This window comes from Jaculus jaculus, chromosome 13, assembly GCF_020740685.1.
Source record: "Jaculus jaculus isolate mJacJac1 chromosome 13, mJacJac1.mat.Y.cur, whole genome shotgun sequence".
Classification (NCBI taxonomy): domain Eukaryota; kingdom Metazoa; phylum Chordata; class Mammalia; order Rodentia; family Dipodidae; genus Jaculus; species Jaculus jaculus.
The window spans coordinates 78,595,863-78,609,588 of NC_059114.1; the positions used below are offsets into that span (position 1 = coordinate 78,595,863).

Consider the following 13,726-nt stretch of genomic DNA (forward strand, 5'->3'; position numbering starts at 1 on the left):
TCTTGAATACAATATATTTAAAGTAAAAATACTGATCTGCATTAGGTTTCCATGGTTTATGTGAGCTTGAAGTAAGAAGATTTGATTTTGCTTGGTTAGGAAGAACAGCACTAGATCAGGTGATACTTGAACTAAGTCTTCAGGTTTGCATTCTATTTTCTTCATGACAATTAAGAATTAAGATGAAATGGAGAGCTGAGAGAAGATTAAAATGCATAGGAATGTTTCTAGTTAGGTAGAACAATACATGGAGATAAAAAGAAAATGACAGTGGTGTATTCAACTAACAAATAATCAAATCAAATGACTCAGGCCCTTTCATATGTTCAGTGAGAATGTAATACCATAAGGAGCCAAAGAAGCCATGTTTCTGTTACCTGCCAATCATAAAAACAAATGAAGATATTAATAAAACTGTATATTTGATGCAATGTCTTCTTAGTTACAGTGTTACTTCTCTATTTCATTGTCTAAAATATTTGTGTTCATAGCATTACTTACTTCTCAGTAGAGTGAAAACTTAGGTTATGAATAACTTGCCCACTTCTGTACTTTTTGGGCTTGTGGCAGAATTGTGAATTAAGCAAATTGTATGTTATCATCTTTTGAAGAGCACAGAACAAAGGTAAAATCAAAATATTTGTGCCTAGAAGATGGAATTTTTTTTGTAAGTTTTTATAGTATACTGGCAAATACACAGAACTGAGTTCACATGCTTCTGTCCTGTGTTATGATAATTTAGCCATTACATTTGACCATTTCTCTACATGTTTATTTGTAGAATGACAAAAGTGACCCAAGTCTTTATGTTTTTTTGCAGCAATCTGTAGTAGACAGTGTCAGGTAGCTGGGAAAAAATTCCAAACCATGCACAGTAGTTGGAGGAAAAGATTTACTGAAGTGGAAAGACTGAGGGTAAGTTACTTGAAGGCAGAAGAAGCTGGCCCACTTTCCCACGTTCAATCCAAGAGGAAATCCACCACAATACCACTGGCACACTTCAGCAACTTGAGGCAAAACCCCAGTACTTTGCAGATCTTCAGACTGGAATTCCAAATCCACCCCTATACCTTAGGGCTGGGCCCTAGGTTCCACCCGCAGTAATGCTTCCTACAACCAGGTAGCTGTAGATCTGATCTAAGTTACATGTTTTAATAAACTCCTGAGTCAACTTGGGAGCCATACATTCAAACCACCACATTATGTCCCTGGCCCCCAACAGATTCATAACCATCCCACATTGTAAATTGTGTTCAGTCCAACATCAAAGGTCCCTGTAATCTTTATCAACACAAGGTAGTTCCAAAGTCCCAAGTCTCATCTGAGATTTAAAATTGCCTCTTAGCTCTGAGTCCTGTAAATTCAAAATAAGTTATATACTTTCCAATAGTAAAGGCACAGAGTAAACATTTCCAAGTGTGATATGGCATAACAAGGATACATTAGTACAATGCAAGCTCAATACCCATCAAACATCTGCAGTTTAAGACCAATAATATAACCAGTTGACTGTCTCCACATCTTGTAATTCTGCCACTCCAGGTGGGCGGAGTAGCCAGGGAAAACTTCCATTCTGAGCCAACAGTACTTCATGGTAGCCCTTCCACAGTATTTGTATATCCAAAACATCGTCAGGTCTCCACACAAACCACAGTCCACCTTCCAATGTCTTCAGCAGCCTCAGGGTCATCACACCCAATCTGTATTCCTGCTCTTGGAACCTTGTGCACATCATGGCCCACTCAACTCAACTTTCACACTTCTAAATCCAGCTGTGCAGCTCATAACCATGTTCTCAATTCAGGGACGCAATAAATCATAACCTTAAAGTACGGGTTCCCTTGCCAGTCAACTCTTTTTGAAAAGAGTTTGAATTTCTATCATAGTCTTTTCTCATGCATCCTTTCCATTGTTTGAATGCAAAACAGTGGGCTTTCTTCCTTAAGATTGCTCATATGTTTGACAATAACAGGTCCAGTTAAACAAAAACCAGTCTCTGTGCCAGTAAATTATAAACTTACTTGAATTTTTCCAACTTTAATTCTTAAATCTCTCAGTCCCATATCTTTAATCAAGTACATCAGTTAATTTGAAATGTAGCATTGATCACATGCTCAGGGATGGGTTGTAGAATTCAGCCAGCCCTTATGCCAATAGTCCAGTTCCAACAAAGCCCTCTGCAATCTTTCCTTCCCCTTAGAAAGCTCATCAGCCAAACCTCCAAATACACCTCATTCTGCATTTAGTATTTTCCAACTCACATAAGAATAATCCAAAATACTTGGCTTACCATTCCAGGAAGTTCTTCAGTTGCAAGCAAAAAGTTTCCACTTCCTCCATCACACAAAAGAAACAAACAAACAAAAGTACCACAAGACCAAAGTCCACATGGCCAGATTCATCTCAGTAACACTAAGATCTGAAATTAATATTTCAATATCACCTAATTACTCTTGATCTACAGGTAGCTGAATTTGTGAAATGAAGTCTAGATTGATATTTTATTCCCTTATAAGGCATGTTTGTGATCTTAGTTACAAAATTTGACAGTTAAACTCTGCTATTTAGATAGTTATTCTGCTAGTTTATAGACAAGCATGTGATTATAGATAGTCTTTCTTGAAGATGAAAAAACTTAATATCACATACTTTAGCAAAATGACTAATTTAAAGATAGTATGTCCTGTTTTGACCCTTGCTATATGCCAGGCAGAAAGCATAGGTATGTTACTGTGAGGGTCATGGACCATTCAACAACAAACACCTGATGTGGAAAGAATGTGTCCATATTAGAAATGCCTGATGAGGAATGTACAACTGCCATCTTTTGAAAGACAGAACTAAATACTGGGCCCAGGACTTTCTTGACAAAATAACTGTGGGTAAGTATATAAAGAGCATGAAGATATTGAAAACAGATAACCATAGACACTTAAAAACTGGACAATCCTGGAGCCTTGATTATTGCATGTTGAGATCGGAAACATTAAAGCCTCCAGACTTCATATGCTCAACTTATCCTGAACCTAACCATGGCTGAAGTTCACCCTTATCTGTAGCTGTTATTTGCCTTATCCATTACTTGGATTCCCCATGAGGCATAGACATGGCTGAGGTCTGTGTTGCAGCCTAGAAAATACAATCAGCATCTCTAGGGAAGGAATCTGGTACTCAGGTCCCATGGAATTGAGTGGCCAAGGCTTTGAAGCACCATCCTCTTCCACAGGCTCATTATACAAACAACACTTGACCCGATAGTTGTCCTTCTAGTTGGTTTGAATGACAAATGCTCAAGGTCATTATCATTCTGCAGTGATAAATTCAATCTTGAGGATCTTAAAGTCAGACACTTAGCCTTTATGTTCTTGTCTGCCGGGGCTGCTGGCCATGGTCTACTGATGAAATTTATGCATGTGTATGCATATTATTTTAGTCTGCATTTAATTCAGGGCTTGCAATCTGGCGTTTGCTGTAGACCTGCAATATGTGTGTGTGTGTGTGTGTGTGTGTGTGTGTGTGTGTGTTAAAATATGCTTGCCATAATTATATTATGATGCAATCTGATATATTACATATACTACATACAAAATATAAAATTTAAAAAGATTAAAAATGTGCAGTAACAATATTAAAAAAAAGTTTGTGCTGTACAGTGTATTATTTCTCTAATCCCAGCAAATGGAACACTGAGGTAGACTTGTCTTGGGTTTGGGTCTGGTCTGGACTACAACAAACAAACAAACAAAAAATACTTTCTAATGAATAATGAAATAATGAATAATGAAAACCAAAAAGTACTGATTAGATAAATTTGTCTTACCAAGACTAGAAAAGTAATAATCACTAGAAATATTATTAGCTGAACCTAAGATATGGTGTGTGAATTCCTTGAGAATGATAAACTGTGAGATGCTACTAACTAAATCAAAGCACCACACCAAAGCAGAGACAAACTGTGTAACCTCTGCTCTTTGCAGGGACACACTTATTTTCTAAGCTTTGAGACCACTGTGTATCATATATATTTAAAATCAACAAGTAACAAACTGAAAACTATTTTTATTTATTTAATTATTTGAAAGAATAAGCTAGATAGAGAGAGAGAGAAAGAGAGAGCATGACCATACCAGACCTTCTTGACATTGCAAATAAACTCTAGATGCATATGCCATGTTGTGTATCTGACTTCACATGTGGAATTGAACCCAGACTGACAAGTTTTGCTAGCAAATATATATAACCATTGCCATCTTTCTCCAGCCCAGACCCAAGGATTTTAATGCAGTCTTATTTATATTTATTCATTTTTTTAAGCAGAGAGAGGAATAGAGAGAGAGAGAGAGAGAGAGAGAGAGAGAGTGAATGGGAGAGCTAGGGCCTCTAGCCACTGCAAAGAAACTCCAGATGCATGTGCAACGTCATGCATCTGGCTTTACAGGAGTAATGGGGAAGCTAACCTGGCTCATTAGACTTCTCAGATAAGCAAGCACCTTAACCTATGAGTCATCTCTCAACCCTCACACCAATATTTTTAATCTCAATAACTCTGAACTTAAATTTTTCTTTTCAATTTTTTTGAAGGAAATGCCATATCTTTGGCTACTGTTGTTGTTTTTGTTCATGTGGGTTACTAGCAAAGTACAACTTAAACACAGAATATGAATCAATATGAAAATTGGGTGAGTATAATAATTTATAACAGAGATTCAATTTCTTTTTAATAGAAAATGTAATTTTATTTTTCAATATTTAATTTATTTTTAATACAAAAATACCCAGAGGAGGAAAGATTAGTAAAAAAGTGAATAGCAACCAAATTTTGGTATTCAAAATCAGATGAGAAAATGTTTTAACCAGAAAAACACAGATTTTACAACTTAATTTAGAACAGCTCATGACCAGTCCTTCTCTACCTGATTTTTATTTGATTAGGATATGGAATAGATCAAATATGATAGGTTTACAAGGTAAGAGTAACGTTCAAATTTTACTTTGTGTATTTATGCATATGGTTAGGTATGAAGCAACACGTGTCGCTGGCACATGAAAGTCAGCCAATCATCATGGGTCTTGGTCTTTATCATCTGAGGCCTCTTTCTTGTTTGCAGTGGCAGTGTGAACGCCTGACCAGCTGGCCTATGAGTTTTGAATTTCTCCTGACTGTCTCCATTGCATTAGGTGCATTGAGATTACAGCTCCCTGCAGTACTTGACTGTGGCTCTGTGTTGGTTAGGGGGATTTAAGCTCCAGTCATTGGGCTGATACAGCAAGGGCCTTTAACCATAATGCCATGTTTGGCCCTAGATAACTTTTTGGTTTGTTTTCATTTTGCAGAATTTGAGATTGAAGCCAGGGTTCCATGCATGCTGAGATCTATCTCCAACCCTCAACAATGTGATTTATAGTCTTCATTATTTGTGAAAAGATTTGCCATCATTAAAAATAGATGTGTTATGCCTCAGATCTCTCACTACATTTCTTCAATTTAAAATAGAAAAACACCATTTTAATTATTTATTCACCTTTATTTTTTCAGACTTCTATAACAATAAAGGAGATAAATATATTGCTATCGTAGGGATTTTAGGTCTGCATATAGGAAAATTTGTCATTGCAGTATTCCCCATAAAATCTTGTGCTTTTTAATATTTGGTCCTAGCTGATAGCAATTTGAGAGGTGGAGCCTTACTAGAAGAGGTGTGTTCTTGGGGGACAGACTTAGGTATCACAGCTGGCTCCCACTTGCCAGAACTCAACTCACTCTCTTGCTGCTCTTTGCTACCTCTGTGGCAAGAAGGTGATATCCCACTCCTGCTCTAGGCTTTAAGTAACTCGGTGGTAATGACTTTGCCCCCTGTCCACCCCCCTCAACACGGAGACAGGCAGGCCTACTCTGTGCAAAAAGAAAGTGCACGTCACAGTTGTCTATGAATTTCCTACCTACAGCTTTTCATAATTAGTGAAAGTAAACCTGTAAAAATTTAAGACTATTGGTATCAAGAAATTTATTTGATGGGTTGGAGAGATGGCTAAGTGGTTAAGCATTTGCCTGTGAAGCTTCAGAACCCCAGTTTGAGGCTCTATTCCGTAGGACCCATGTTAGCCAGATGCACAAGGGGGAGCATGCATCTGGAGTTCATTTGCAGTGGCTGAAGAACCTGGCATGCCTATTCTCTCTCACTCTCTGCCTCTTTCTCTCTCTGTCTCTCTCAAATAAATAAATAAAAATAAACAGAAAAGAAATATATTTGATAAAAGTTAGGAAATCATAGTACAAAACCAAAAAAATTACTACCAAAATATTGTTTATCAGTATTTTTCCCCTAGGAGTGCAGGCTTGTACCAACAAAAAGAAATGTAGCACTGACAACAACCCACTATGAGTTAGAGCAGTATTTAAGGTAATACTCAAAGAGATAGCGAGGGACACAAATGTTTTGTGCAAACTATATCACCAAGGTCCTTCCTTGGACATGATTATTGTGACAGGATTCCATTGAGATATGAGAATTCTCAAATCATGTAATTTGAAGACTTATGGCTATGGTAGATTGTTGGAGAATATGTAACTCCCATGTGCCTGATATAAGGACAAGGATGAGGTTCATATTAATGCTCTGTTGGGTAACAGAAAAAAATTGATAATTTTGCTCAATTACTACTAAAGTCTAATCTTCATATTATAAGAATAAACTCTGGGCATTAAGGCATAGAGAGGGAGAGTCATAATCTTGCTTTGCACAGGTTATTTGCCAAGCATTTCAGTTGTCGTTGAAAATGGGTGAACCAGGCTTGACAAGAACAGATGTTGTTGTTAGGTTCTGAGTGGCTCGTGGCAGTTCTACATCTTGCTCTTCTGTCTCAAGCTTGCTCCAGGGATATACGTATGTTTGCAAGAATCTATTTGGTCAATGCATGCACAATTGCATACTAATTTCCAACTTAGTAATATATGATTCATTAACTCATCCCTACCTTTTTATATCTCAGCACAAAGAAAGATAGAATTTGGTCTACATTCCATCATCAATCTTTTAGTTTACAAAAGAACTCTTAGATAATGGAATATTACTTACAGGAATCAAACGCAAAACAATTTTGACGATTTATATATGGCAGGGACACTTCCGTTGTTTGAAGAGCAGTTAATAAAGTACAAAGATGCATTACTTCAAATCAGGTTTTGCCATTAATAACTTTCAAAGTCAAAATATTAAGGGAAATTGAAGTGTTAGCTCTCTTGAAAAGAATAGTCCAGAAATTATTTTGCGTTTATGTTAATGAACTTTTTAGATGTGTTTCAGTGTGCTTGTGTTTGTGTGTGTATGTGTGTGTGTATGCGCGTGTGCACATGGAGATCAGAGGACAGCCTATAGTGTCACCCTGTGGAACATTGCCCACCACTTATTATTATTATCATTGAGAAACTAGCTCTCATTAGCAGGAAGTTTACCATCTAGAAGGCTGGCTAGTAAAACGTTGGGATCTTCCTGTGTTCACTTCCCCAGTGCAAGAATTTCAGGCTTGTGTCACCACCATGCCTAGTAATTTTATGTGAGTACTGGTGATTGGACCCAGATCTTCATGCGTGGCTGGCAAAACTTCACTTTTTCCCAGGTCTGCTGCTAATGATTTATTAAAAATTTTATTTATTTATTTATTTATTTGAGGAAGAGAGAGAGAGAGAGAGAGAGAGAGAGAGAGAGAGAGAGAGAGAGAGGGTGGGAGGAGGGAGAGACAAAAGGGAAAAGAGGCAGGGGAAGGAGGGAGAGAGGAAAAGAGAGAGGGAGAGAGAGAGGAAGGGGATGGAAGAATGGGAATCCCAGGGCTTCCTGCCAATACACACAAATGCCAGAAACGTGTGCCACTTTGTGTGGCTGATTTTATGTGGGTACTGGGGAATCAAACCTGTTAAAGCAGGCTTTGCAAGCAAGCAATTTCAACTATTGAGCCTGCCTTCCAAGTTTCCATTGATTTTAATGTAGAAACACAGAATAAGAGGTAACATACTCTGCTGATACTATTAAAGATGAGCATAATATGCATGGATAACACTGGCTTCTGAACAGTAATGTTCATTACCTGCAAGCACCAAAAACTAGTTTGGGCCTGGAGATGCAGCTCAGTGTCAGAGTATTTGCTTCTCGTGTGCTAGGTCCAGGTATTAATTCTCAAAACCAGGAAAATAAAAAAGAAAGAACAAACATACAGCAATGAGCGTTTTCATATGATAGAATGGTATTAATATTTAAAATCATAAAAATAAAGAAAACATTTTGATCATTCTAAGTTTCCTCTTCCATTTTCAGAATATGCTTATAAACCAGAGAAAGGTGGAATATTCCAGAGATTTTTGCCACTTTTTACCTGCTAACTCTTTTTTCTTTATTTTCTAGAATTAATAAAAATAATTTCAAATTAGGTTCTAGAATACTCTGTTGGATTGGAGATTTCATACAAAACAGTTTTTATTTATTTATTTATTGTTGTTCCTTACAGTTCAGTTTCATTTTGAAGTCAAATGTATGCATCATCAGGGATTTAAAGGTTTCACTTATGAATATTTACCTTAAACCATTATAAAATATTTTGTTTACCTCATTTCTCCCCAGATAATTTACTTTTATCTCCATATTATCAAAAGTTCTCTATATCATGCAGTTTTATTTAAGGAAACTAGTAGACCTAGAAGAAATAGGTCTCAAGGGACCTGTAAATTTCAAATTAAGTTTCTTTGCTTCAAGAAAACATTCCCCTTACATGAAGAACTTAGTTGTCTTAAATGCTTGAATCTGCCTAGATCAAGAAATATTCATAAAATTTCGTCTACTTCCATTGTGTACAAAATGTTCAAGCCTACTTTGTCTCCCAACTACTACATTTGAAATCCACATTGTTTTAAGTACACAACCATTAAGTCCACATTGTATCATATTAGTAGTGTCAGTTTACGGAGGACCTCTTGAGCACTGAGATTTCTAGGCATTTGTCATCTTTTTTTTTTTTTTATTTTTACTAAATACACTCATATTGCACACACTACAGTTAATTTGCTTCATCATGTGATCTTCTTGGATAAGTGTCAGTATTAAAAACAATGTGGATTTTTTTTTTCCTGTTGTCTGTCTTCCTTTGAAGCATCAAATAGGATATTGATATTTTTGGCACTTAAGCTATTTACTTACTGTGACTTAACGAGCCGGTATAAAGTGAGCTGTACTCCCACTGTGAATTTCACACAACTATTACTAGAACTTCTTTTCAGAAGGATTTATCTACCAATCAATATCTTTCTTATTGTGCCATTTCCAGAAGTACTAAAGAGACTTCCCTTGTGAAGCAGGGTTTACTGGTTCACTTTCTCTAAGAGATCCACATTGTGTGGCAAAAATTATCACTGGTGGAGCTCATCATTTTCTGATAGGCTGTGGTCATCATTATTTCAGAAGGTTACCAAGGAAGTCTAAATCCTCTCAATTGCATCCGTACGTAAGAAGCAGAGTGATCTAGAAATTTAAAACTACACTTGAAAGGCATCTTCTTGCTGAAAAAAAAAAAAAAAGCCATGACATGAAGTATTAGGTTTATAACTACTGATTATGAAAGATTATTTTACATTACAATCCCATTGTTATACAAATACTATTTCATTACTATAAATGAGACTATATTCAGAGTTATTTCTCTTCCATTTCTTAAGTTTTAAATTTGTGCACTGACTTGAAATACGGAGCAGGGAATTGGAGAGAGAGAGAGAGAGAGAGAGAGAGAGAGAGAGAGAGAGAGAGAGAGAGAGAGAGAGAGAGAGAGAGAATAACATTTCTTCTGAATACCAGCTCCTTGTGATACATATATCTTGCGGATGATTTAAGGTTTACAGATGTGCTGTGACCTTTCTCTCCCGATTGAAAACAGAGAGGTGATTAGTCAAGACTATAAACACTGAGTTATTTTCTCTTATGGGGGTCTTTGCAAAGCCTCTCCCTGAGCCCGCCCACCTTATTCATTTGCAAATCTCTGTGCCCAAACACGTGTCTTCTCTGCCCCAGCCTCAAACCTGGAGCACTGCAGCGCCATCAGCTGCAATATCTCTTTAGTTGAGGGACGTCTCCTCTCCTATTAATCAGAATCGCGGAGTGCGAGCCAATCAGATACTTCCTCTGGCTTCAGATCCGTGCCTGTCTGAGTTAAAAGTGATGCTGAGGAGAGAGGCTCAGCTATATGCCTGAGGATTCAGCGATGAGGACACTATAAAAAGAAAAGGCAGAGTGAGACCAGAGCAACGGAATTATCAGTGCAGAGCAAGGCTAAATCCACTCCATCACTAAACAAGGTAAGTGCTAGTTATTTTTTTCTGAAAACATATGCTATTCAGTTTTGTTTTCTTATAATGAAGAAAGATGAATATTGCTTTTCTCCTACTTGCTATATTTTCCTCCGTTGCTCTCTCTCAATATTTGGAAGCATGAATGCATATCATATTATTTGGGGATGATATATGTAGTATTTATTTCTTATTTTACTTTTAATAAACCTCATACCCACAAGCTCTTTTTACAGACTTCAAAATTCCATGTGGAATGTCATTATAAAAATACACAACTTCAAATCTTTGTATTTTTTTTTTTTTTTACCTAGTGGCTTTGAATGCCTCACATATTAATGGGTTTATTTATATTTATTTGAAATGGACTTCTTGTTTTCTCCTAACTTTTAAGTAATTTGACTCAAGACAAGAAGCCATATAGGCATTTTTATTAATAATTTAATGAGAAGTGATGTTTCAGTTGTAAATGTAAAAAATGCAATAACATAAGTCATAAGTCTGTCACATATTTCAATTCATGTAATATGTTATGAATAAAACAATATTTTTATCTGATGAGTGAGTTTCCATCCAATATTTGTGGTTCTCACAGAAACATTCTAAATGCATATATGCCTCTTGTCTGGGATAAGTAAGTGCACCTTAGTGTAAAGCAGATTTAATGAAAAGCATCTGCTAAAAGCAAAATGGGCATTTGTAAGTTCACTTTTCCATTGTACAATCAATATCACCATTTTCATCAAATAATTCTTGTAAGCATAATAAGTCTTACAAGAAGGGATTTTTATCTTGCCTATAATATTTCTACAATCATGTAGTATCTTTGAGCACTGTTAACAGAGTGAAGTTCTCAGAAACTGTTTTACATAACAAAGACATAATCAATGGAAAGTTATCAGCTCCAGGAGACAAATTTACATTGATTAGTCTGGTCAACTGTTTGGATGAAGGGGGAGTGAATTTCAGATGAAAGAAGAGAAAAAATGGTCTTTTCTGGAGATTTATGTTGTACTTGCTGCATTGTTGTACATATAGGAGAATCCTTAACCTTCTTTTTTTTTTTTTCAAACTATCCCAAACTAGCAGCATGCATAATCATTAAATCTGTCACATTAAGAAAAAAAATGCTAAGTTTTGTGAGGTAGGAAGGAACAATCAATCACTTGGCTACCTTTAGCTGTACCTATGAAATCAAGAGTTGTCCATCCTCAGTGTTCTAAAGTTGATAAAAATAATATCTTACATTCAATCAAGAATGAGTGCTATTTTTGGATTTAGCACTGACTCATTATGTAGGCAATGCTATGTCAAGTGTAGAACACATTTGTGTAACCATGAAAGTAGTTAATGCTGGCTTGAACAGATCATTGGCTCCATAAAGCAAATGAGATACTAGGCTATGGCAACACACTTCGCCAAAGAACTTAGGTAGTATTTGAAAAGTGTGTATTCATTTTTCTGTCACCAAATATATCGTGGTTCAATTAAAGTTTTCTCAAATGAAGAGTACATTAATAATTGTATGCATCTACTAGAACTATGCTGACATGCTGAAATACTTTCATACCTATACTTATATATTTCAATTATGAGAAAATTTAAAATACATGTTGTAAGCAAATCTAACATTAGCAAGAATCAATGGAGAAATACTTCAGAGTAAGCAAGTGGTGATATTAGTATAAAGTAATAAATTTCAAGTTAGACTTGATAAATTAACAAAGCAAAAGCTACACAGGATGACACTCTTTTATAAACTGGTGAATATAGATCTCCTATACCATACAGTTTGAAGTAGTTTATATAATTGTGCCATCACTATGATATATTTTGCATAATAGAAATGAAAAATGTAAAGTGCATTGCCTGTGTGTATCCACACAATGTTGATAGTTGATCATAAAATTTTGCCTTTGAATTATATTTTATTGCTTGACTTGATTGTGTGTGTGTGTGTGTGTGTGTGTGTGTGTGTGTGTCAGAGGTTCTTAAATGTCCCTTTGCAAACAAGGGGTTTCGGATTTCAAATTTCTGTGTTCCTCTGGACCCAAAGCTTTTCATCCCAATAACCCTTTTGTGTCATATTCATCAAGTTAAATTATATTACAGAAATTTTTCCCTGTATGTTAAACTTTCGTTTGGCAGGAGTAGTAATGTGAGACACATACTCCATCCTCACCATATTTCTAACATATATGAGGGGAACTTACTGTGATGCTTTGGCAAATGCTTGAGATTATGTAACACAAGATACATGAGTAATGTGGTGAAATTTATGTGATATAATAATTTGAAGTGAACGTTTATTTCAAGAAAACATGAGTGTGTCACAAACAAATGCTGGATACACCTTATATTCTATGGAAGGGAAGAGCCTAATTGGTTCCTACTGAGCATGAATGTAGATGGTTCAATGCAATTTATCATAATTTGCTTTGTTTTTAAGATTCATTTTTTTATCGAATGCACATTCATCCATAATGTGTAATTAAATAGAAAGTATGATAATTTTAAAAGTTTGCTATATTTTACATGTACTTATTTTGAGTTTATGAGTATATATATATTTGCATATAACTCAATACAATAATAGAATAAGTTTAGTTGATAGTATTTGAAACAAAACAATATTTTGCTTCTTGGGAATTTTGTCTTAAATCATTTGCTTAAAGTTAAGTTTTCCTGGATAAAAAGAAAGTATGGACACAACTAAGGAATACAGATATAAAATTAATTTTCGTGTTTTTTTTATTTAAATTTAAATGATTCCTAATTTATACTTAAGGTCATTTTTAATACTAGAAAATTTTCTCTACATATAACAATTTCTTCCTATCTCATATATTTGTTTTCAGATATGTTATCTTTTAATTACAGCTAAGCTAAATTAATGTCTATGATATTATCTTATTTAGGATCTTATATATAATTATAGAAGTGTAGATTTAGAAATAAGGTTTTAGATGCCTCTAGTTCCAATTTTATGCATGAAAAACTAAGGTTAGGAAAATCTAATTACATATGAAAAAGTTGCAATGTTATGCATAAGTTCATCATGTTAATCCTGAAAAATCAATTAGGAATATAGATATAGACAGACATGTTGGATGGATAAATGATTATTCAATAGATATATGCTAAATAGTTATTGGTAGATAAATGATAGTTTAAATAGATTTTGGTTAATCAATAATCAATGATAGCTATTGGATGATAGATAAATAAATAGTGATAGATGACAGATACATGGTAGATGATAGGTAGGAACAAAAGAGATGAATATATGATAGACAAAATGGAATGACTTCTTGATTGCTTTAAATGTCTTGACAAACTTGCTTCTAAGTGTAACTTTAATTTCTCTTCCTGGAACCACCATTACCCTCATCACTAACATAT

General features: G+C 35.2%; 1 protein-coding gene across 1 annotated transcript in view; it reads left to right on the forward strand.

The window, feature by feature from the left end:
- Window positions 1-10,107: 10,107 nt before the first annotated feature.
- The window catches only part of Cdh9 (cadherin 9), a 130,570-nt gene continuing 126,951 nt past the window's right edge, over window positions 10,108-13,726 (forward strand). The window contains exon 1 of the mRNA XM_004652528.2: window positions 10,108-10,333. The gene's annotated coding sequence lies outside the window, so the exon portion shown is untranslated. The remainder of the gene's footprint in view (window positions 10,334-13,726) is intronic.